Source organism: Dromiciops gliroides, chromosome 5 (assembly GCF_019393635.1).
Source record: "Dromiciops gliroides isolate mDroGli1 chromosome 5, mDroGli1.pri, whole genome shotgun sequence".
Lineage (NCBI taxonomy): Eukaryota > Metazoa > Chordata > Mammalia > Microbiotheria > Microbiotheriidae > Dromiciops > Dromiciops gliroides.
The window spans coordinates 186,433,951-186,460,235 of NC_057865.1; the positions used below are offsets into that span (position 1 = coordinate 186,433,951).

The 26,285-nt window shown below is 37.8% G+C and overlaps 2 pseudogenes; one reads left to right on the forward strand and one right to left on the reverse strand.

The window, feature by feature from the left end:
* Positions 1 to 16,443: 16,443 nt before the first annotated feature.
* LOC122727577 lies at positions 16,444 to 16,649 on the reverse strand (annotated as a pseudogene).
* A 5,969-nt stretch (positions 16,650 to 22,618) lies between these two features.
* On the forward strand, positions 22,619 to 23,975 carry LOC122729274 (annotated as a pseudogene).
* The last annotated feature ends 2,310 nt before the right edge of the window (positions 23,976 to 26,285 follow it).

A 26,285-nucleotide genomic window follows, 5' to 3' on the forward strand; every position in this document is an offset into this window, starting at 1 on the left:
CTGTTGTGCTGACTTTGTTCTTGTATGCCTGTGAAACCTTGATAGTATATTATCAGCACCATTCCAGGAAACTGAATCACTTCCATTTGAATCGTTTGAGGAAGATTCTGAGGATGATCTGACAAGCTAAAGTATGGGTAACTGGAGTCCTTTCTCAAGTTGAACTTCCAGCCATTCCAACTCTACATCAGAGAGCACTTAAATGCCAAACATACATTTGTCTAAAAGATTATTTTAGAGGGAACTCACACAAGATAAATCTTCATATGGAGATCAGAAGAAGTGCTACCAGGACACTCTCAAGGTCTCTCTGAAGAACTATAAAATTGATTGTGAGACATAGGAGACACTGGCACATGTCAGTGTCACAAATGAGAAGAGCAGAAGTCTCAAGTCATCCACAAGAGACAAAGTTTAATCACAGAATGTTGAGTATATACACAAAAAGATATCAGAAGGCTGGTCAGTATATCTATGTCAGTGGAGCAAACTTAAGCAATGTAACATTGGAACTTTAACAATAATGAATATCAGGAACAGAATATTTTTCAACTGGTATAACTGAAATACTATGTTATTGCATTCTATCTAATCATATATGTGTCTCTTGTTCTTGATATCTTGTATTTCTGTGTCTTGGCTACAGCCCTGATATCATGTTGCTGGTCTTCCAGCTGATGACACAGGGGCTGTTGTTCAATTATAGTAATCATACCATATTTTGTTAGCCCATCCCAATCTAGCCCCCACATCTCCCCCTTTTTTATATAGCAAAGAGAATGCACTATTCATTGTAGTTCGTGAAGGTTTCCAGCATAGACAATGGAAAACCTTAAGGATAGTAGGTAATAACAGGAGAAATAAAATCATTGATATTACTCCTGCCATCCAAGATATCCAGGAGGGTTTAGAAAACAAATTTCGTAGCCAATCAAAACCTTGGGACAATTCATTTAACATTGCTAAGGGCCCTTCATTTTTTAAGGTATGCAATTGTGATTGTAACTCCTTAGCTAAGGTTTGAGCTTGTCCCTTCATGACAGCAGAGGAAGACCTATGGAGCATTTGTTGAACTATGGTCCAATTATGTGTAGTACTTTCATTATAAAGTAAAGGGGAGACATATATTTTCCCACAATAACCAGAATCTCATAAAATATTTTGTCTTTCTAATATGGCATTTTGTTTTCCCCCTAAATATAGTATGGCAGCCTCGAAGGCTTCAAGTTTAGTAATATCTGCTCATCTGTTCTTTTTTGCTCAAGCATTTCCTGTGTCACATTTGTCATTACAGCTTGTATGGTATTAGTAGTATGCACTGATTGAGTAAGAGATGAAACAGCAACTGTAGTTGAGGCTATGATAACAAGAGAAGAAACTATTAATGTAAACAATCAATGTAAAGAGGAAATTTTTTTTCCTGGTCTTAGATTTATCTGAATTGAGGGTCAGGCAACCAAAGACCAAGAGGGTCTTGCCATGGGCAACCTAAATGTACTGGGACCCATACAGAAGGTTGTTTACTAAAAGCAAATATGTAGTTGATATCTAAGTGTGATGTTTAAAATCTAATGTCAGTCTGGGGCAGCTAGGTGGCACAGTGGATAAAGCACTGGCCTTGTATTCAGGAGGACCTGAGTTCAAATCCAGCCTCAGACACTTGACACTTACTAGCTGTGTGACCCTGGGCAAATCACTTATCCCTCATCGCCCTGCAAAAAAAAAAAAAGAAAGAAAAAAAAAAAGAAAAAGAAAATCTAATGTGGATCCTAACCTGTCCCCGCCCCCCCAGTTTTTTGGGGAAAACTGGCTAAGATTACTGATAAATTCAGCAAGAGTTTAGGCTTTTAAGTATTTATTAAAGTGTATTAGAAATTAGTGAAGGGGCAGCTAGATGGTGCAGTGGATAGAGCACCGGCCCTGGACTCAGGAGTACCTGAGTTCAAATCTGACCTCAGACACTTACTAGCTGTGTGACCCTGGGCAAGTCACTTAACCCCAATTGCCCAGCAAAAAAAACCCAAACAAACAAAAAAAACAAACAAAAAAAGAAGTTAGTGAAGAGAGAGAATGGAAAACCCTAATTTAGATCTATGCAGAATAGCCAGAGAGAAACCCTTGCTTTTTTTTTTGTTTTTGCTTTTTTGCAGGGCAATGAGGATTAAGTGACTTGCCCAGGGTCACACAGCTAGTAAATTGTAAAGTGTCTGAGGCTGGATTTGAACTCAGGTCCTCCTGAATTCAGGGCCGGTTCTCTATCCACTGCACCACCTAGCTGCCCCCAAACCCTTTCTTTTCCTAGCAGCCCATGTGAAGTTCTGCCACCAAGCTGATGTCCCGGATGAAAAGAGGCCCTCTATAGATCAACACCCCACTCAGGGCTAGCCAGGCATTGTCTAGATTTTATCAATCTTAAGTAGGTTCTCAGTCAGTTTCTCAGTCTCACCCAATTCAATCAATTCCAAATCAATCTTCAGGTGGGGCCCCTGGGTGTCTGCCAAAGCCCATTATTTTATCACATAAGGCAGTGATATTTTCTGGATAAATACAAATCAGCAAAATAAGAGGTTTCAAAATAAAGGTTTTATTATGATCCATAAGAGATATTTGAAAATCTGGGACTAGAAAAAAACCACAAAACGATAGATAGTACAAAGAGTTATTCCAATGACTTTCAGGAGAGGGGTTCTAGTGATAGCATATTTATCAAAAAATATTTTGTTAAGTTCCTCTCCCATAGAAGGGTAATCTCATTCTCCAGAATTGGTCCTGTACAGGAGAATACAGTCTACTTAGTATGAAACATAACAAGTTTGGGAGAGGTAAGCCCTGAGGAGGTTAAGTTGTAATTCATGTTCTAGGCAATTTCCCCCAGCAGCTTCCTTTCTCACAGCTCAAGCTTGAGGGCTGGATTCAGCTGCAGATTGTTCACTTCTGGAATTGAATTTCACATGTCATTGGTCTAGCTCATGATGGAATAGACGATTCTCATCACTGGAACCCACTGTGTCTTATCTTTAGGTAGGGAGTTACAAGCATACCCTTTTCCCCAAGTTGTTAAAGTGAAAATGACCTTCCCATTTATTAGACTCCAGGCTTCTGACTAATAATACTTTTTTATGCAGGTAAGGTAGCCTTAGGTCCAGTTTTTCCATGTTTCTCCATCCTTGTCAAACCTTCTTCATTTACATTTTAAAAATTGATGGTTATTAAAGCTTTGCTTATTATTTCAGCAGGGGTATGTTGTTCCCCCTTCTGAAAGATCTCAATATATCTTTAATAACTGATAAGATAATTCAATAATTGCTTTTGTAATAATTGTTTACCAAATAAGAAAATTTAGAAATATAATACTTGGGGGCAGCTCGATGGTTCAGTGGAGAAAACACCAGCCCTCGATTCAAGAGGACCTGAGTTCAAATCTGACCTCAGACATTTGAAGCTTACTAGCTGTGTGACCCTGGGCAAGTCACTTAACCCTCATTGCCCTGCAAAAAAAGAAAGAAAGAAAGAAAGAAAGAAAGAAAGAAAGAAAGAAAGAAAGAAAGAAAGAAAGAAAGAAAGAAAGAAATATAATACTTCCCTTTATGTAAAACTTGAAATAAAACCTATTAATTGCCAATCAGGTGATCTTAATTTGGTTGAATGTATTTCCAAATTACCTTGCACAGAAAATAATTTCTATTATCAATATTCATATCTAACAACCCATATAAAGTTATAAAGTATGAAGTAATTATATCTAATTAAATAAATAAAAATAGCTAGCTTTCATATAGTATTTTTCTTATATTAAACACTGTGCCAAGCATGTTACAATCATGTAATCCCTACAACAACACTTCCAGGTAGGTTCCATTATTACAGGATAGTAAACTGAGACAAATAGAACTTTCTTACAGCCAATAAATTTATTTTTGTTGTTGGTGTTGTGTTTTTTGTTTTTGTTTTTTTTTTGTGGGGCAATGAGAGTTAAATTACTTGCCCAGGGTCACACAGCTAGTGTCAAATGTCTGAGGCTGGATTTGAATTTCAGATCCTCCTGAATCTAGGGCCAGTCCTTTATCCATTGTGCCACCTAGTTGTCCCCCAACCAATAAATTTCTTAAAGCCAAATAACAAATATCTTTTCATGTCCTAAATTCCTGTAATAATCTTGATACAGAGAGAGAACTCTCATACCTGTTCTTATTTCCTTTGGGACAGATTTTAGCTTAAATCAAATCAAATCTAGATTTATAATCACTAATGGTAATAAATTTAATTTCTAAGGCTTAATGCTTAACACTTAAATATTATTATTATTCATAAATTAATATATTCCTTTTTCTTTTCTTTCTCTATAGATCACATGGTGACAATTTCCCAGTTTTCTATAACCTTATTTTCTACTTCCTCACGGAGCTGAATAAATTCTTAATCCCTTGCCTCCTTTATTTGTCTTTGAGATTTATCTCATAAAAAAAAATAAGATTTCACATATCTTTATCCTTCTTCTTGAATTATAATTATATTATCATTATCATCATTATTACATTATTTATCATTTATTAGTATTTTATTAGACTCCTACAGACCTTTTCTCACTTAAAGAGCCAAGAAGGTGTTAAGTAGTCCTTCTTGTTTAAAAGTAGAAACTTTTTTCCTTTCACCTTCAGAACTCTGCCTCTAGATAGTGCAGCTGCAAGCCACTCATCATTTTTCCTCAAAATCTCCAGTTTACTTTCACATCTTCTGTTTTCACTATCAGTGCAAAGAGATTACAACTTTCTTCTCTGCCCTTCACTCCTCTCTCAGTCCCACATGCTTAAATTTTCTTGCTTTCTCTTCAATATAAATCACTTAAAACTACACAGTCTTGTTTCTTATTCTGTTCTGGCACAGCTGATAGATAGATAGATAGATAGATAGATAGATAGATAGATAGATAGATAGATAGATAGATAGATAGATAGATAGATAGATAGATAGATAGATAGATAGATAACTGAAACCTTATTTTTCTAAAGTTAGACCTGGGGCAGCTAGGTGGTACAATGGATAAAGCACTGGCCCTGGATTCAGGAGTACCTGAGTTCAAATCCAGCCTCAGACACTTAACACTTACTAGCTGTATGACCCTGGGCAAGTCACTTAACCCCAATTGCCTCACCAAAAAAATAAAAAAATAATAAATTTAAAAAAAAATAAAGTTAGACCCAGGGGATTCTCTTCATTAATCTATTACAAGATTCAGGCATTCCCTAGGAAGTCCTTGATTGCTTACAGAACAAATAAATTTATTTATTTGTTTGTTTGTTTGTTTGTTTGTTCATTTATTTATTCATTCATTCATTCATTCATTTATCTATTTATTTGTTTATTTGTTTATTTATTCATTCATTCATTTATTTATTTATTTGTTTGTTTATTTATTTATTTATCTTAATTGAAGAATAATACTCACCCTTTCCATTGTCTTTCAGCTCAACTTTGTAGACTTGGAACCTCACAGATTAAGAGAGCCTTCACCATCGTTAATCACTTAAAACCAACCCAATTTTTACAATGTTCATCCCAGGCTATGAAAGCGTAGCAGAGAAGTTATATCCTAATTCAAACTTTGAGTAATTTACAATGCATACATCCTGCAGTCAAATTCTAATCTCCCCCACCTTCCTGGGGTTTAGAATCAGGTTTATGAGTAACAACCAAAAACGTATTGTTTACATAAATACAACACTTAACAAATACTTAACTGATAAAAGACTCACATAAAACATAGAGCAACCTTAATAATTGTCTTTTTATTTTTACTTCTATATTTTTCTAAATCTCAGTTTTGTAACCAAGATCTCAGACGACTATCCTCTGGAATCTCGGGTAGAATTTGGCCCCTGGTCTTGGGTATATTTGAAGGATTTTCCTCCCATCCCAACTTGTCCTAAAACTGGGCTCTACTTTGGAGCTTTGCAACACTTTCTCTGACTAGAACCCCTTAGAACCTACAAATAACTAAAAGCCTTAAAGCCTACAACTAACCAACCACCCAGAATAGTACTTAACAGCCAATTTTCTTATCTGGGACCAACCTGTGGTAGTGCCTTCTAAGCTCTAATTGGTCTGATCAGCCACGGTAGGACACACTGTAACTTGGCTCCAATATAGCAATCTCATTTTGTTCTTCTTCAAGCATGAAAGACAACAACCACCAAAAACAACCATCAGCCAATATTTTCCCTTGCAAGTGTTTCCTTGTATCAATTCTCTCCTTTGCCCTCTTGTTGTTGTTTTATTTTATTTGGTACAATTTTTACTGTTTTGCAATGATGTGGAAGACCTGGATTTAACCACAACTCATAGTCATTTTTTTTTTTACAAAGAAATAGTTACTTCAGAAGATATAATCACAAATATACAAACTTACCACCCCCCCCCTACATGTAGAAGGCACAACCTTCCTCCTGCCTTGTACCACCTCAGTCTCTAGAGAAAAGGGGATTAGGGTCATAGTTTAGCTAGGTCCAAGAATAGGTGGTATCTTGCAGTTCTGTCTCCTAGTATCCTACGTCATCACAGATGCAAGGTACAGAGGAGTGGTTATGAGCTTTGGTGCTAACTATAACTGAGCATGCACCAAGTTCTGGGAAGCATTTGATTACTATGGTTTTCATCCCAAGAACAGAGCACAACATCCCAGGAAGTTCAGATGCTCTAAACCTGCAGAGCCTCCCAGTGGTCAATAGTGGTTGAGTCCAGAAGCAGTATAATGAAACTCTCAACCATAAATAGCAGACAGATCCAAACATAAGTCAGGAACTTGAAGAACTCAAGACTAGGAGAGCAGTGGACCGACCTCTCCCAGATTGTATCTCTTTGAAAAGAGCACTGAAAGCTTGTAGTCCCCCAACTAGAGCTGTGAAAGGAGTGAAAGGATTTAATAGAACAGAAATTCAAGTCAGATATCCCCTCCCTAGAAGTATGCCGAATACATTATTTTTTTTTAAATTTTGTTTAAGACTTTGCCCTAATAAATTAGGCAAGCTAAAGAAAATGAGGCAAAAAAGGAGTTTGTTATAACAAGGAATATGTGTTATATGGGTTAAGCCCTGAGCTCAAGCCATGAAAATTAAATAACCTAATAATAAAGAATGAGTGGGTCAAAGAACAAATCATAGAAACAATTTCCTTAAAGAGAATGACAACAATGAGAAAACATACCACAATTTATTGGATAGAGCCAAAGAAATACTTAGGGGAAATTTTATATTTCTAAATGTTTACATTAATAAAATAGAGAAAGAGTAGATCAATGAATTGGGCATGAAGCTCAATCATGGTGCTCTATCTAGGCAGCTAGATGGCACAGTGGATACAATGCCAGGCTTGGAGTCAGAAAGACTCATCTTTCTGATTTCAAATTTGGCCTCAGACACTCACTAGTTATGTGACTCTGGGCAAATCTCTTAATCCTGTTTGCTTCAGTTCTTCATCTATAAAATAAGCTGGAAAAGGAAATGGCTAATCATTACATACTTCCTATAGTGCACTTTATTTTATCTTGGATGAATGTTATATACTCTCAGGTAATTTTTAGGCATTAATTTTTTTTTGGCTGGGGAGGAGGTAATATGGGGCAGTGTAGTTGGAATATTTATCTTGTTCCCTTTTCTTTTTGAGTCGACATCCAGCAAGACATCTGTATGAAGCTCTTTTCCACCACTCTCTTTTAGCTGCTCTTTCTTCCTATGAGCTTCTTATTGCTGAGTATTCCCCACAGCATGGGTACCATCAATAGAACTAATTATACCAGTATTTACTCCAGCTTTAATAAATGGGTTGGATGGTATTTGTTTTTGTTATGTATTATTTGTCTTCCTCAATCTTAGGAGCTGGAATTGAGTCTCAATAGGATACAGGATTTCAAACCATGAAGAACTTGGAGCCAGGATTGCAAGAGGCATGGTATAGCCAGCCAGCACATCATGGAAGCCTTGAGAAGTGTAGGGGCCAAATTTTAATTGGGGAGTGTTAGTTAGGTGGCTTGCTGCAATATTGGGGCAAGGAAGGAGATTAACAGTCTCTTTCAACAAACAATTTAAAAATCCTCAATTAGGAGGCAGCTAGGTGGAGCAGTGGATAAAGCACTGACCCAGTATTCAGGAGGACCTGAGTTCAAATTTGGCCTCAGACACTTGATATTTACTAGCTGTGTGACCCTGGGCAAATCACTTAACCCCCATTGCCCTGCAAAAAAAAAATCCTCAATTAGACATCAACTTGAAAATCCTTAAAATCAAAGGATAGATTGATAAAATTGAAAGTAACAAAACCATTGAACTAATAAATGAACTAGGAGTTGGTTTTATGAACAAAAAATAAAATAGATAAACTATTGGTTAATTTGATTTTTTGAAAAGAAAGAAAACCAAATTACCAGTATCAGAAATGAAAAAAAATGAATTCATCACAATGAAGAGAAAATTTAAACAATTATTAGGAGCTATTTTTGCTCAAATATGTGCCAAATAAATCTGACAGTCTAAGTGAAATGGATGACTGTTTACTAGATATAAATTACCCAGATTAACAAAAGAGGAAATAGTGTGCTTAAATAACTCCATTTTAGAAAAAAAAAAATTGAGGAAGCCATTAATGAACTCCCTAAGAAAAAATCCTGAGGGCCAGATGAATTCACAAGTGGATTCTACCAAACATTTAAAGAACAATTAATTCCAATATGATATAAATAAGCTATTTGGGAAAATATGTGAAGGAATCCTAACAAATTTCTTTTATAACATAAATATGGTCATGGAAATCTAAACCAGGAAGAGCTAAAAGAAAGAAAGAAAACTATAGACCAATTTCTCTAATGAATATTGATGCAAAAATTTTAAATAAAATACTAACAAGGAGATTACAGGAATATGTCACCAGGATCATACAATATGACCAGGTAGGATTTATACCAGCAATGGAGGTCCACTTCAATATTAGGAAATCTATCAGCATAATTCCCTATATTATAAACAAAACCAGCAGAAATAATATGATTATGTTTTCATATATTTTCTCAATACATGAAGAAAAACTTTTGCCAAAATACAACACCCATTCCTATGAAAAAGATCATAGAGCTAAATGGAGCTTTCCTTGAAAGTATAAGTATCTACCTAAAACTATAAGCAAGGTTTATCTGTTAAGGGGATAAAGGAATTAAAATAGGGAATAAGGAAATTTAACTATCACTTTGCAGAAGAGATGATGGTATACCTAAAGAATCTAGAGAATCAACTTAAAAAATGACTTGAGGGGCAGCTAGGTGGTGCAGTGGATAGAGCACCAGCCCTGGAGTCAGGAGGACCTGAGTTCAAATCTGGCCTCAGACTAGCTGTGTGACCCTGGGCAAGTCACTTAACCCCAATTGCCTCACTAAAACAAAACAAAACAAAACAAAAAAATGACTTGAAATAATGAACAACTTTCTCAAAGTTGTGAGATATAAAATAAATCCACATAAATCATCAGCATTTTTATACATTACCAACTGGGTCCAGGAGCAAGAGAAAGAGAAATGTTATTTAAAATAATAAACAATATAAAATATTTGGGAGTCTACCTGCCAGAACATACCCAGGAACTATATGAACACAATTACAAAACACTTTTTACACAAATAAAGTCAGGTCTGAACATTGGGGAAAATATTAATTGCTCATTAGTAGGTCAAGCCAATATAATAAAAATGACAATTATACATAAATTAATTTACTTATTCAGTGCAATATCAATTAAACTACCAAAAAGTTATTTTATAGAGCTAGAAAAAAACAAACTTCATCTGGAAAAACAAAAGATCAAGAATATCAAGGGAATTAATGAAAAGAAATGCAAAGCAAGGTGGCTTAGCCATACCAGATCTCAAACTCTATTATAAAGCAGTGATTATCAAAACTATCTGGTACTGCTAAAAAACAATAAGAAGAAGAATGGTGGAGGGCAGCTATGTGGCAAAGTGGATAAGCACCGGCCCTGGATTTAGGAGAACCTGAGTTCAAATCCGACTTCAGACACTTGACACTTACTAGCTGTGTAACCTTGGGCAAGTCACTTAACCCTCATTTACTGGCCAAAAAAAAAATTTATATGTGTGTGTGTGTGTATACATATATGTATATACATATGCATATATATGTGTGTGTAGATCAGTAGAATAGATTAGGTAGATCAGTAGAATAGATTAGGTATACAAGACACAGTAGTAAATGACTGTAATAATTTAATGTTTGATAAACTCAAAGATCCATGCTTTGAGGATAAGTACTCACATTTTTTATTTTATTTATTTATTTTTGCAGGGCAATGAGGGTTAAGTGACTTGCCCAGGGTCACACAGCTATTAAGTATCAAGTGTTTGAGGCTGGATATGAACTCAGGTCCTCTTGAATCCAGGGCCAGTGCTTTATCCACTTCACCACCTAGCTGCCCCCTACTTATTTTTTTTCAAACAGTATATGTAGTATTGGAATTAATTTTTCTTTAAGTGTTTGGTCCTTGGGTTTTTTCTTACTGCATTGACTAGCTTCTTGAGCGACATTATAACCTATTGGAACTTTGATTATTTTTTTCCTCAATGCCCATGGGTACATTAATATCTGAATCACACTCAGAAAATAATTTCTGCCTCAATTTTCTCATCTGCAAAATGGAAATAATAGAAGCATTTACCCCCCAGGGTTGTTGTGATTATAAAAAAAAATGGTAACGTATAGGCATTTAGCAAACATTGAAAGACTTTATAAATGCTAATTATTATTATCCCACAGGTTTGTAAAGTACTCATCCAGCTGCTTTGACAATATTTATAATGTAAAGCTTAGAAATAGTTTTTTCTGCCAGAGCCTAGGATTTGGGTTGGGGTCATTTGAGTTAAGAATGAACTCAAATTATGTTTGAACCACATAGGACTTAATATTACCCAAAGAAGTCAAGTGAATTAAAGTTAATTAAGTTAAATTAATTTCTTGGAGAGGAAATATTTTACCAATACAATTTTTATCAATCCCCAGATACTCAAGGTTTGTGAAACCTCTCACAAGTTTTCTGAGAAAGAGGATGTTATATAAAGCTGTTGAGTTAGAGGAGACTATCCCAATGTTGAAGAAAACTTTTGTGATAGTACTATTACTTATGACATCCAAAACCAGCTCACTCTATCTTTGCAAAGACAGACACATTGTCATCATCTTTATAATCATTAGCATTATTATCTCATTATCTCATCTACAACTGCATATTGAACATGTGGAACTATATATCTCATTGATATCTTAAATGCAACAGATCCAAAACTGAACTCATTTTCTTTCCCCAAAAACTTTCTTCTATTCATAGCTTCCCTATTACTGTAAAGGGTACCACCATCCATCCTATCATCACCCAGGCTTGAAATACCAGGTTTCATACTCAATTTTTCCCTCTCTTATCCCCCACTACTAATCTGTAGCCAAGTCATGTCAATTTTACTTTTTAAAAAATATATAGTATTTTATTATTTTCTAGTTACATGTAGAGATAGTTTTCAACACTTGTTTCTATTAGATTTCTAGTTTCAAATCTTTCTCCCTCCCTCTTCCCACAAGACAGCAAGCAGTCTGATATAGGTTATATATGTACAATCACATTAAACATGTTTCTACATAAGTCATGCTGTGAAAGAAGAATCATAGCAAAAGGGAAAAACCTCATAAGAGGAAAACAAAAGAAGTAGAAATAGTATGGTGCAATCTGTATCTAGATGCCACAGTTCTTTTTTTTTCCCTGGATTTGGAGAGCATTTTCCATCATGAGTCCCCTGAAACTATCTTGGACCATTGTGTTGCTGAGAAGAGTCAAGTCTATCACAGTTGATCAACACAAAATGTTGTTGATACTGTGTACAATGTTCTCCTGATTCTGCTCATCTCATTCAGCATCAATTCATGTAAGTCCTCTGTAAGTCATGTAAGTTTCTCTGAAATCCACCTGCTCATTGTTTCTTCACATTGATTTTTTTAAAAAATTTATTTATTTATTTATTTTTAGTGAGGCAATTGGGGTTAAGTGACTTGCCCAGGGTCACACAGCTAGTAAGTGTTAAGTGTCTGAGGCCAGGTTTGAACTCAGGTACTCCTGACTCCAGGGCCGGTGCTCTATCCACTGCGCCACCTCGCCGTCCCCACATTGATTTTTAAAAAACTTTGTGTTCTAAATTTTCTTCCTCCCTCCCTCCTCAACCCTCCCTATGGAATCAAGCAATTTAATATGTCATACATGTGAAATTATGCCAAGTATCTTCAAAGTTATGAAAGAAAATAGATAGAATAACTTTAGCAAGAGGAATTAACAAACAAAATTATACTTCAATCTGTATTCAAATACCATCAGTTCTTCCTCTGTTGATGGTTTGCATTTTTCAAATGTCCTTCTAATAGCATCCTGCTCATTATTATTGCTAACTGTATTACCCTTCATCCTATTCCCTCCCCTTGATATTTACTCTATTTTCTATCTTTTTTCACCCTATCCCGCCTCAAAAGTGTTTTGCTTTTTACTGCCCCTCCCCTAGTCTGCCCTCCCTTCATTCACCTCTCCCTGCCTTTCCCCCTTTCCCTCCCACTTTCCCTCAGGGAAAAACATATGACTATACCCACTTAAGTGTTTATGTTATTCCCTCTGTGAGCCAATTCTGATGAAAGTAAGGCTCATTAACTCCCCCACTCCTTCCCCATTTTCCCCTCCACTCCATAAACTTTTTCTTGTTTCTTTTATCTGAGTTACTTTACACCCTTCCACCTCTCCCTTTCCCTTTCTTCCAGTGCACTCCTCTTACCCCTTAACTTTATTTTGAAGATATCATCATGAACAACTAGGTGACAAAGTGGACAAAGCATCAGCCTGGAGGTCCCAAGCCCAAATCCAGGCCCAGACACAAGCCACCCCACCCTGCCTGCCCTAGAGAAAACAAGGATAAATGCTTTACGTATATCATCTGTTCATATTCAATTCACACCTGTGCTATCTAAGTATATTCCTTTCAGCTGCCTTAATACTGAGAAAAGTATTGGGAGTATTATCTTCTCATGTAAGAATATAAATAATTTATCCTTTTAATGTCCCTTATGATTTCTTTTTCCTGTTTACCTTTTTATGATTCTTTAGGGTCTTGTATTTGAAAGTCAAATTTTCTATTTAGTTCAGGTCTTTTCATCACAAATGTCTGAAACTCCTCTTTTTCGTTGAAGTCCCATTTTTCCCCTGAAAGATTATACTCAGTTTTGCTGGGTAAGTGATTTTAAATTTTAGTCCTAATTCCTTTGCCCTCTGGAGTATCATATTCCATGCCTTCTGATCCTTTAATGTAGAAGCTGCTAGATCTTGTGTTATCCTGACTGGCTCCACAATATTTGAATTCCCTCTTTCTAGCTGCTTGCAATATTTTCTCCTTGACCTAGGATCTCTGGAATTTGGCTATAATATTCCTGGAAGTTTTCCTTTGGGGATCTCTTTTAGGAGATGATTGGTAGGTCATGGTTTTCAGGTAGTCCAATGATTTTCAAATTCCCTCTCCTGGATCTATTTTCCAGGTTAGCTGTTTTTCCAAGAAGATATTTCATATTGCTCTCTATTTTTTATTCATTTGGATTTGCTTTGCTGTGTCTTGGTTTCTCATAAAGTCACTAGCTTCCATTTGTTCAATCCTAATTCTTAGGTAATTATTTTCTTTAGAGAGCTTTTGTATCTCCTTTCCCATTTGGCTTTTAAAGCTGTTGACTTTTTTCTCATGACTTTCCTGAATCACTCTCATTTCTCTTTCCATTCTTTCCTCCACCTCTCTAAATCTTCCTTCTATCTCTCCTACTTTCTCTTCAAAGTCCCTTTTGAGTTCTTCCAAGGCCTGAGACCAATTCATTTTTTTTTTTGGAAGCTTTGGATACAGGAGCTTTAACTTTGTTATTATCTTCCTCTGAGGGTGTATTCTGGTCTACCTTGCCCCCAAAGCAGCTTTCAATAGACTGCTGCTTTTTCCGCTTACTCATTTTGATCCCCTATTTCTTGATGTTTAACTCCTTTTTTTTTTTTTCGGTTGGGCAATGAGGGTTAAGTGATTTGCCCAGGGTCACACAGCTAGTAAATGTCAAGTGACTGAGGCTGGGTTTGAACTCAGGTCCTCCTGAATCCAGGGCCGGTGTTTTATCCACTGCACCACCTAGCTGCCCCCTTAACTCCTTCTTAAAGTGTAGCATTGTTTCCAGGACACACTGTTCTGAGCTACAGCTTGGTCCAGGGGGTGACTGGGCTTTTTCTCAGCCTGCCTGGCCTGTGAGTAACCACAGCCTGCTTTCTCTTTGACCCAGAAACAGAAGTCTGATTGAAATCAGATTCTCTATGGTCAGAAGCTTGGCATGCCTGTGCCCTTCCCCCACTGGGTGGCTGTCCTTCAACTTTGCTTGCTGGTTCACAACTTGGACACCCTTCCCCAGTTCCAGCAGAGATTGCAGCTATGCCCCCCCCCCAACCATTGGACCCCCTCAGCAGTCCGCAAGCCGAGCTTCAGAAGAAGCAGCTGAAGATTTTGAGGCTCTCAAGGTGCTACCTGCTGGAGGCTGGTCCTGCTCCGTGCTGCACTCCTCTTTCAGCCTGAACAGGAGGTCATCCCAGTCACCCAATTAAGCCATCTTTGGCTGGAAAAGAGTCTCACTCTCTTCTTATGTGGGTTATGCTGCACCAAGAGTTGTCTTACCACATTATTTTTGGAGGTATGTGGACAGGTTTTCCAGAGCTGGGAGAGTCACAGCCTTTCTTCCACCATCTTGGCTCCACCCCCAAGTCATGTCAATTTTACCTTTACAATATTTATCTTATCTTCTCTGACACTGCCATCACCCTAATGCAACCTTTTTTCACTTTATGCCTGAATTATTGCAACAACCTTTCTACTTGATCTCCTTGCCTCCCTGCTCTAGACCATCCTCCATTCAGAGGTCAAATTGATCTTCCTAAAATGCAAGCCTAACCATACCATCTCTCTCCAATAAACTCCAATGCCTCTCTATTACTTCCAGTATCAGATATAAAGTTATCTGTTTAGCTCTTAAAACCCTTCCTACCCTGGTTCTTTCTTAAATTTCCAATCTTACTTTTCTTCATGCCACAGATTCTGCAGTGCAGCAACATTGGCCTCCTTGCTGTTCCTCAAACAAGACACTCCATCTCTTCACTCCAGGCATTTTTATCTGCTAACTTTATGCTTGGAATGCTCTCCCTCCTTTCTGCCTCCTGACTTAGCTGCCTTCCTCCATATTTTAGCTAAAATCCCACCTTCTGCATAAAGCTCTTCCTGATTTCCTCCAAGTCATGTTGTATATAGTTTGTTGTTACATAGTTGTTTGCCTGTTTTCTCCCCTATTAGACTGTTAGTTCCTTGAGAGAAGTAACAGTTTTTGCCTTTCTTTGTATCCCTAGCACACTGTTTGGCACAGAGTGCTTGTTGAGGTGACTTGGTTTTATTGTTGGACTAATTACATTTTTTTTTACCTTTTTTTTGACAGGGCAATAAGAGTTAAGTGACTTGCCCAGGGTCAGACAGCTAGTGTCAAGTGTCTAAGGCCAGATTTGAACTCAGGTCCTCCTGAATCCAGGGCCGGTACTTTATCCACTGCACCCTCATGGGTTGTTTTTAATATGGCTCATATTTTTTGAATGAAAACCAGCCTTACTGTACCCTATCATGAAGTTTGGAACCTGAAAAAGAAGACAGATATTATTTGATGAGTTTATGCACAATGACATTTAGGCTATAGGAATGACCCTGCCTATGATTCTTTCCAACGGTAAATCATAGTGCCGTTGCACTACAGAGATTGAGGTCTTCTAGGCTTATAATAACATTCTCTTAGTAGATCATCCAGGAAAGTAAGAATTTAATCCTTTAGCACAATCAATCACCCAAAGAGACATAGGATGATTATCACTTTGTATAAGACTATGAGTGGTCCAAGGGCACAATAATACTTTAGCAGAAGCCACAGAGGTTTAAACAGATATTAATTGTGACTATTATTGGGTGTGGCATGAATTTAACAGTTTTACTCCTTCACAGATAAACACTATCATCTTTGTAGCTAGACTATCTTTTTTTTTAATCTGAATATTATATTCTTGCCAGCGTACAAAACAGAAATTGAAATGAAATGAAATTTCAGAGAGGTAGATGAGAAAGTCTGACACACGTTGAAATTTGGATGATTAACTTGGCACATTGTTGTTACACATATATAGATTACATTTTTGTGCAGGCTTTAGAATTCTCTCTCCTTTGAATAGTTACAATTCACATTGCAGAACATCACATCACATCACAGATCCACATTTGAAGATGGGATTCGGAGATCCTTCCCCAAGTAGCTTAAGATCATCTTGCTACAAGAATGAACAGACTTTTGGGGACCAGAAAGGATTAGTACTGGCAGATACCCCAGTCAGCAAGGGATCATTTGGGGCATTTTGCAGGCAAAACTGTTTCAGATCAGCACCGGCTTGAGAAACCTTCACGCAGTGGAGCCTGGCCTTGAGCTAGAGCTCTGTACCACCCTCCACATGGCAATGACGGTGGAGCTGCTGGACATGGCGAAAGGAGCAGGGGTTGGTGGATGGCAGCCTGTGGTTGGGATGGTCGGGCAGTCGTCCCCTCGCTCCCTTGCTCACTGGGTCTGGACTATAAGTCAGATCCCATACTCCAAACTGCTATCCATCACTGTTATCTAAACTACATGGTATTTTAGAAAGGAAATAATCTCCTTGTATGGGCTTCCCATGCATATTATTTCCAGTGGGTCTCTAAAGGCCATCAACAAGGTGTGTGACAAAGGCAACAAAGTGAGGAGCTTCCAGAATGAGACCTGAAAGTCAAGCAAGGCCAACTCACAGCTTAACAAGAAGGTTCTCTACAACCTGCACAATGAGTTATCATCCAGGCTTGGTTTAAAAACCTAAGCTAGGGACACCTACCATCTCCTGACAGAGCCCATTCCATTTCTGAATATCGCTCGTCATCAGGAAAGACACCCAATATTGTCTCTTTAATTTATCAACCCATTATTCCCACTTTTGCCTTCTGGGACCAGGGAAAGGTCTAATCTCTTTTCTACGTGTAAGGCCTTCAAGTACTTAAATGCAGCATGTCACTTGAGTCTTATCCTCTCTAGGTTAAATAGGCCCAACTCCTTGAACTGATTTTTTTTTGCGGGGCAATGGGGGTTAAGTGACTTACCCAGGGTCACACAGTTAGTACATGTCAAGTGTCTGAGGCTGGATTTGAACTCAGGTACTCCTGAATCCAGAGCCAGTGCTCCATCCACTGCTCCACCTAGCTGCCCCCTTGAACTGATTTTTGAGATGATCTTCAGGGTCTTCCTTATCCTACTTGTTGCCTCTGTATATAATTGTCCCTGCACATCCCTTCCAATATTTTATTTTAGTGATAGTGAATTGTAATTCCCCTTTCTAAGAACTGTTGTTTTCTTTCCATTTCCTTTATTGTTCTTTATTCTTTCTAGAATGCTGTAGAATTTATCCATTGGATAAAGGTGCAGTGCAGTCTTCTATAACTATTCCAGAAAGTCTGATTTTATTCTTTATTTCCTTCATCAATATCAAACCACACTACCTTTGAACCCACAAACCCCTTTTCTAGCTTCTCAGAGTCATGACCTCTCTGATAACCTTACTGGGATTTAGTACCAAATGATCCCTTACTAAGAATTAGTACTAAGATAAATAGCCCCATTTTGTAGAAGTTGATCTCCAATTGAGGCAGCCAATGGTGCAGTAGACAGGCCGCTGAGCCTGGAATCAGGAAGATCTGGCACTTACTAGCTGTGTGATCTTGGGCAGGTCACTTAATTTCTGTTTGCCTCAGTTTCCTCAACTATAAAAATGGGCATAATAATAGCACCTACCCTGCAGGGTTGTTCTGAGGATCAAATGAGAAAATATTTGTAAGAAAGTACTTAGCATAGTGCCTTGTGCATAGTAGGCCCTATATAAATAATTATTCCATTCCCTTCTTCATCTCTCTCTTTCTGTTAATTACGGCCAACTTGCACTCCTTGTTCTGTGTGATCTATTTTCTAATGTTTACTATTTCACCACAGTGAAGCAGGGAGAGAAATTTAGTGTCTTTTATTCAACAGGGGTGTCTACCATCTATACTCTTAATGCCTTGGCCCTTCCCTCTGTTTCCCCCAGACCTTTCCTCATCTGAGAGGCATTCCTCTTTGTTAAACTTCCTATAATATTGATTTATTAATGGGGGATTGAGCTTTTTTTTTCATGAAAAACTTACTTCCTTCACCTAGTCTCCTAATTTTTTCCCATTATGCTTTTTTCTTCTTAGATTCTTTAGTCTTTTTATATTCGTTTTGTCATTTCCTTGTCATTCAGATATATGTTCTTTTTTTGTTGTTGTTTTTGCTGCAGGGCAGTAAGGGTTAAGTGACTTGCCCAGGGTCACACAGCTAGTAAGTGTCAAGTGTCTGAGGCTGGATTTGAACTCAGGTCCTCCTGAATCCAGGGCCAGTGCTTTATCCACAGTGCCACCTAGCTGCCCCAGATATATGTTCTTTTAACAGAAAATCAAAAAACAAATGGAAGTATTGCCCCTGCCTTACATGCATCTCTTTACATATCTTTTGTGTATAGACACACATACGCACCAAGACTCAGACACAGACACACACATATACAGAAACACACACACATTCTTATTTTCTTATTATTATTTGAAATTATATAACTTTCTATTATTTGGCCAGTTCACTTGTTGAATATGCTACTCACCTTTGGGTTTTTCTGAACGAATAATTCTAATTCTTTCCTTGTACTAAGTATATAGTTGTCTTTGTAACTTTTAAAACTGTCTTGCTTATATTGTTTAATAAAGAACTGTGAAAGACTTAACTATTCTCAACAATACAATGATTCAAGACAATCCTTATGGACTATGGATGAAACATATTATCTACCTCCAAAGAAAGAACTGATGTTGGTGGAACACAGACTAAAGCAGACTATTTTTCACTTTCTTTCATTTTTTCTTTTATTCAAGTTTTCTTACACAAAATGACTAATATGGTAATATTTTACATAATCATACATGTATAACCTATATCTGATTGCTTACTGCCTCAGGGAAGTGAGCAGGAAGGGAGGGAAGGAAGGAGGGATAAAAATTGGAACTCAAAACTATAAATAAAAATGCTTATTACTTTTTTAAAAAATAAAAGTATTTTGTTATTTTCCAGTTACATGTTGAGATAGTTTTCAGCATTTGTTTATATAAGATTTCTAATTTCAAATTTTTCTCCCTCCCTCCACTCCCTCCCCTAGACAGCAGGCAATCTGATGTAGGATTATATATATCCTATACACATATATAACAACACAATGTAGGATTATATATATCCTATACACATATATAACAACACTAAACTGATGCATATTTCTGCATCAGTCATGCTATAAGAGAAGAATCAGACCAATAAGGAAAACCTCAAAATAGAAAAACAGGGCAGCTAGATGATGCAGTGGATAGAGCACCGGCCCTGGATTCAGGAGTACCTGAGTTCAAATTCAGCCTCAGACACTTGACACTTACTAGCTGTGTGACCCTGGGCAAGTCACTTAACCCTCATTGTCCTGCAAAAACCAAAACAAACACACACACACACACACACAAAACAAACAAACAAACAAACAAAAAAAACCTGCCCTGCTTGTTTGAGATTCTTTCTGGACTCTTTTTCTTCTCCTAAAAAATACAAATGAAAAAAAAAACCAAAAAAACCTATTCCTACCTCCCCTATCCGTATACTACCCTACTCCACTCACATTGGAAAAAAAAATAAAAATAAAATTTTACTAACAAAAATTAATTGTGAAGGAAAACAAATCCCTTCATTGGTCACGTTCAAAAAATGTGTAACGTTATATACCTTGAGTCGATCTCTTCTGTCAGGAGTTGGGTATCATGCTTCATCCCTACTCTGGAATTCTGAATGGTCATTACATTTATCAAAGTTTTTAAGGTCTTCAGAGTTGTTCCTGTTTACAATATGGTTATTGCACAAATCGCTGTCTTTTTTGTGTGACCATTACATTTTCCATTTCCATTTCCTATTACAAAGATTTCTTTTCCTTTTGCCACCAGATGGCAACCTATTCACAGACATTGCTCTATTTCAAGTAGATTTTTGTTGTGATTCAGAATGGTGTGATTAAATTCATTCTTATTATTCAATCAATTGGATCAAGCTCTTTTTAATTAGAAGGATTTAGATTTCTGTCAAGCCAATTGTCCTTTATAATCATGTAAAATCTGGTATCTCAACTATCTTTTGAATGGCTTCTTGCCAATAATTATGATCCTGAACTTTCTAACCGCCTAAGTCTTACCAACTGATCACAGGTGTGCCTAATAGATTGGAGAAAGCGCTCGCAAGGTATATTTATCGAGGACACAGTTGTTGCTGGCCTTGTGGCACATTGTTATCACTGCCCAGGATTTTTGGTGTATGCTATACATTAAGAATTTAAGCATCTTGGAGAACATTCCAGTTCACAAGGCACTGCCCAGAGACACATACAACATAAGGGACCACAGACACACAGAAAATCCCCAGGTAACCAGTCTTCCCAGAGTTACACATAGATGTCACACATGGTGCTCTTTCCTTTCCTAATAAAATGGTCCTTTCCATAGTATAAAGGCTAATTTAGAACCACTAGCCCAGAGACCTGAGCTGTTTGCTTTATTTAGACTGGCTAAAGGCAAGCTACAGAAGCGAAGAAAGACTAATGTCAAGGCAACAAATATCTTTAAGCCCCACGGATCAACTGTCCTTTGGAGATTGTGATATAGTAATTGCTCCATCCCTTACCTCTGGGAGGAAAGAAATAGGGATCCCTGAACCTACTGTGAAAGCCATTGTATTTCCACAGAGCTAACCAGGCCTTTTGTATCAAGCCTTTTTTCTTTATTCCCTTACTCTTTTTTTTTCTTTTGGGTGAGGCAATTGGGGTTAAGTGACTTGCCCAGGGTCATGCAGTAGTAAGTGTTAAGTGTCTGAGGTCAGATTTGAACTCAGGTCTTCCTGACTCCAGGGCCAGTGCTCTATCCACTGCACTACCTAGCTGTCCCTGTTCCCTTAATCTTTATGTCTATTTTCATTTTCTATTTTCTTCCCTCTCTTCCTTAACATTACTATAATCTAATTTACTAGATTAATAAGTCAACAAGCATTTATTAAGCACCTATTATGTACCAGGCACTGTGCTAAGTGCTGAGAATATTAAAAAAAAAAAAGTCCCCGAGCTCAAGGAGCTCACAATTTAATGACCAAGATACACACACACACACACACACACACACACACACACACACAGACACACACACAGAATATATATATACAGAATAAATTGGAGATAACCTCAGAGGGAAGGTACAAGATTAATAAGGACAGAGAAAGTTTTCTTACAGAAGGTGGAGTTTTTGTTTTGTTTTGTTTTGTTTTGTTTTTTAGGCAATTGGGGTTAAGTGACTTGCCCAGGGTCACACAACTAGTAAATGTCAAGTGTCTGAGGCCGGATTTGAACTCAGGTCCTCCTGAATTCAGGGCCGGTGCTCTATCCACTGCGCCACCTAGCTGCCCCCTCTAGGGGCCCTCATTGCCCCACAAAAATAAAATAAAATAAAAATAAGAAATAGAAGGTAGAGTTTTGTCTGAGAACTGAATGAAAGCAGGAAAGCCAAAAAGCAGAAGTGGGGAGGGGGAGAGTTTTAGGCATGAGGGACAGCCAACAAGTGAAAATGCTCTGATTCAGTAGATGCAGTATCATGTATAATGAATAGCCAGTGTCACTGGGTCATAGAGTACATGTGTAATAAGGTTGAAAAGATATAGAGGGACCAGGTCATGAAGGGCTTTAAAAGTCAAACATAAGTTCATAAATTGATCCTGGAAGTAAGAGGGAGCCACTGGAGGTTATTGAGTGGGCGTGCGGGAATGGTAGTAGTGTGTGACATAGTCAGATCTGTGTTTTAGGAAAATCACTTTGACAGCTGAGTGGAGGCTGAATCAGATTGGGAAGATACTTGAGGCAAGGAGAACAACCAGTAGACTATTGCAATAGTGTAGGCATGAAGTGATAAGGGCCTGTACCAAGGTGTTGGTAGTGTCAGAGAAGAGAAGAGGGTGTATATCTATGAAAAATGTCATAAAGGTAGAAATAACAGGAATTAACAACTGATTGGATATTGGGGTAAGAGAGAAAGAGAAGTTGAGCATGACACCTAGAGTATAAGTCTAAGTGACTGGTAAGATGGTGGTACCCTCAATGGTAATAAGGAAGTTAGGAAGAGAGAAGGACTTTGGGGGAAAAGAAATAAATTTAGTTTTGTTCTTTGGACTTTGATATGTTTACAAGATACCCAGTTCAAAATGTCAATTAGAAATGGAAGACTAGGTGTGAGTCCGGGAGCAGCAGTCTCACATCTAACTCAGAACTCCTCGCAGCCTGACCAGCAACCTAGATTTCCCCCAAAATGGCAACTACTGTCAAGAATCAGCAGATTCTGAATGTCCTAAAGGAAGACCAGGTTCCCCAAAACAAGATCACTGTTGTTAAGGGCTAAAATTCTAGCTGTCTAAAATATCTAATGAGTGGTCACCAATAAATTATAAGCTTTAGCAAGAGTTAGACTTTTAAGCATTTATTAAGGAGAATAAGAATTTCGTAAAGAGAGAGAGAAAGGCCTACATTCATCTATCTATTAAAGGGAGAGTGCATTTCTAGCTCCCTTTTCCACCAGAGTCCTCAGGAAAAAGCCTGAGTCAGAGCGCCAGACTCCCCCTTCTTCCTCCCACCAGCAAGCGTCACTTCCTGACACCAAAGAAAAGACCTTCACTTCATGGGTGGAGCTCTTCTACAGTAAGTCTCCAGCAGGTGGCGTCATTTCAATTGTTACACTGTTGGGGTTGGTGCAGTTGGCATGGCATATGCCACCAGTATCTTAATGAAGGATTTGGCTGATGAACTTGCCCTAGTTGATGTCATAGAAGACAAACTAAAGGGAAAGATGATGGATCTCCAACATGGCAGCCTTTTCCTCAAAACACCAAAGATTATTTCTGGCAAAGACTACAGTATGACTGCAAACTCAAAGCTGGTTGTGCTTACCACTGGAGCACGTCAGCAGGAGGGAGAAAGTCATCTTAATTCGGTCCAGCATAATGTGAATATCTTTAAATTTATCATTCCCAATATTGTTAAATACAGCCCTAATTGCAAGCTGCTTATTGTTTCCAATCCAGTGGATATTTTGACATATGTGGCCTGGAAGCTAAGTGGCTTTCCTAAAAACTGTGTTATTGGAAGTGGTTGCAATCTGGATTCTGCCCGTTTCCATTACCTAATGGGGGAAAGACTTGGTGTCCATTCTTCAAGTTGTCATGGATGGGTCCTTGGGGAACATGGAGACTCAAGTGTTCCTGTATGGAGTGATGTGAATGTTGGCTGGTGTGTCTCTGAAGAATCTTTATCCCGCTTTGGGAACTGATGCTGATTCAGAGAATTGGAAAGAAGTTCATAAACAGGTGGTTGAAAGTGCTTATGAGGTGATCAGGCTGAAAGGCTATACTTCCTGGGCCATTGGATTGTCTGTGGCAGATCTGGCAGAAAGCATTGTGAAGAATCTTAGGAGAGTGCATCCAATTTCCACCATGATTAAGGGCCTATATGGCATTAATGAAGACATCTTCCTTAGTGTCCCCTGTGTCTTGGGGCAGAATGGCATTTCAGATGTGGTGAAGGTAACCCTGAATTCAGATGAGGAGCCCCGTTTAAAGAAGAGGGCAGATACTGTTTGGGGAATCCAGAAGGAGCTGCAATTTTAAAGTCTTTTAATGTGCTGCCACTTTATTGTCTAAAGAACATGACACTGGTTAAGGGATTAGGTATGATGTGCTTTTCATGTAGGTCAAATCTCTCCTCTGATTAGTGACACCAGAAATAAAAAACCTATGAACACACTCTTCCTAAACTTAGAAATGGGGGAATAATACAGTGTGGCTACTTGTTAAACCCTGTTTGCCTTACAGTAATGCTGGATATGTACAGTCTTGAAGTAGTTGCTGTTAAGCAGAGCCAGCACTGGCCCTCCAACCCCACCCCCCAGGTATATGACTGCCTGCCTGGTAGGTGCTGTAGGTTCTAGTAGGTCCAGAAGACAACATTCCTGGACACGAAACACCATACAGTAGTAAAACTTTGATGCATTGATTATCTTTGTGCTCCCCTGCATTAGGGCTCTCCAGCATGGCCCCATGTATGACCCTTCCAGAGGACCTGATTTTGTCTACCTATATATAAATAGTTGTAAATTTCCATATTATATAAAAAAATCTATGTACAAAGGTGCAACCAATTCCTCAAGTGTCATACTAACCCTAATACTGAATAAACAACAAATAACTGATTTTAAAAAAGAAATGGAAGACTAGATGTAAAGAAAGAGATTATGGCTGGACAAATAGATCCAAGAATCATCAGCATAGATATCGAAATTGAATCCATGAGAGCAGATGTTATCATGAAGTGAAATAGTACAGAAGTACTATAGTACAGAGTCCATGGTAAGTGTGCATAGCCTACATGAAGATCCAGCAAAGGAGACTGAGAAGGAAAGGTCTGACAAGTAGGAAGAAAACCAGGAGAGAACAATGTCAAAAAAAACTAGAGAGAAGAGAGTATTAAATGCCAGAGACTGCAAAGAGATCGAAGAGGGTTAAGGAAAGTCCATTGGATTTGACAATGAAGAAACCTTTGGTAACTTTAGAGAGAGAAATGGTTCTATTCTGTCAAGACCTCTTTGTATACTGACTCTCTTAGCCACTGCATTAGTGATCTTTCATAGTTTTGTGCCATCAGAAATTTGATAAGCGTGATATAAATGCCTTTATTCAAATCATAGATAAAAATGTTAAACAACATAAGACCAAGCACAGGTCCCTGAGAAACTTCTTTTCAAATTCTTATCAGATTATTAATGACTAGGAGAAATTGGTAAAAGCTACAGACACAAATTTAGGCTTGATATGAAGCTAAACTTTCCAATAATTTTGTTGTTGGTCAGTTGTTTCAGTCATGTCTGACTCTTTGTGACCCCATTTGGGGTTTTCTTGGTAAAGATACTGGAGTGGTTTGCCATTTCCTTCTCCAGCTCATTTTTATAGATGAGGAAACTGAGGTAAATGGAGTTAAGTGACTTGCCCAGGGTCACCCAACTAGGAAGTGTCCAGAGGATAGATTCAAACTAGGAAGATATAAAAATGATCTGGAGAAGGAAATGGCAAAACACTCCAATATCTGCCAAGGAAATCCCAAATAGGGACATGAAGAGTCAGATATGACTAAAAGATTGAACAACAAACAAAATCCGAAAATGGAATGGACTATCTTTAGGAGCAATAGGTTCCACCATAATTGAGGTCTTCAAACAAACCTTTTCATATAGTATTCCACTTTCCATTTGTATTTGCCTCAGTTACCCCCTTCATCTAGACTTCTCCTTACCAGCTTTCATCTTGCCAGGTCTAGAAACCAAGCCCTGTTAGCCCTCTCATGCCTGGAACTTTACTCTGGAGCCCTGTTATCTTGACTGGTACTTGCCAATAACCTATTAAACCTAGACTTGACATCACTTTACCACCCAGATTTCTTCTCAACAGCCACTAAGCACCTCTGCATACCCCTTGTAACCTCACTTCTAGTTCTGGAACCATAATCAAATCAAATCATTGCTCCTGAAAAGGGTATGTTAATCTACTCCTCTCTGACTCTACTCAACCATCTCTATAACTTTTCAAACTTGTCTCTTCCTGTTAAAATACAAGCTCCTTGGGGTCAGGGATCATCTTTGGTTTTGTGTCTGTATCCTCTGCCTTAAGTCTAGTAAAGACTTAATATATATGCCTTTTAATTCATTTATTGGTGAGTGGGTATACTATCTATTTTCATTCAGCTATGGGTTGGATTAGATATCCCGTGACATATCTTCTACCTCTTTAGTTCCATGACTCCTCTTTGTTTCTGTCATATAACATTTTAGAACACACCAAATTGTTCTATTGTATTATCTGGCTTGACAATTTTATCCACAAGAGTGGCTTAAGGGACTTCATAACTTTCCTAAAATCTAGTTAAAT